Below are 290 nucleotides of genomic sequence, written 5' to 3' on the forward strand. Positions count from 1 at the left end.
TGGATTTCTGCACCAATTATCTTAGTTTATTCATTTTCTGTAACCCTAGGTTATTAGTTTACTATTTAAACAACTTTTACAAACATATCTTGTACCTCATGACATTTTCAGATCTGAATTACATACTTTGTGACGGCATGAGTCTCTAAACTCCATTGTTGGGGGTGAGGAGCTCTGCAGCGTCTCGATGATTTAATACAATTCCTTTCTTTTCCATTCAAACACGCTTGTTCTTATCTAAGATGTTTATTCGCGCTTAACTGTGGAGAAGGTGATGATCCGTGACACTC

This window comes from Arachis duranensis, chromosome 4 (genome assembly GCF_000817695.3).
Source record: "Arachis duranensis cultivar V14167 chromosome 4, aradu.V14167.gnm2.J7QH, whole genome shotgun sequence".
Taxonomy (NCBI): Eukaryota; Viridiplantae; Streptophyta; class Magnoliopsida; order Fabales; family Fabaceae; genus Arachis; species Arachis duranensis.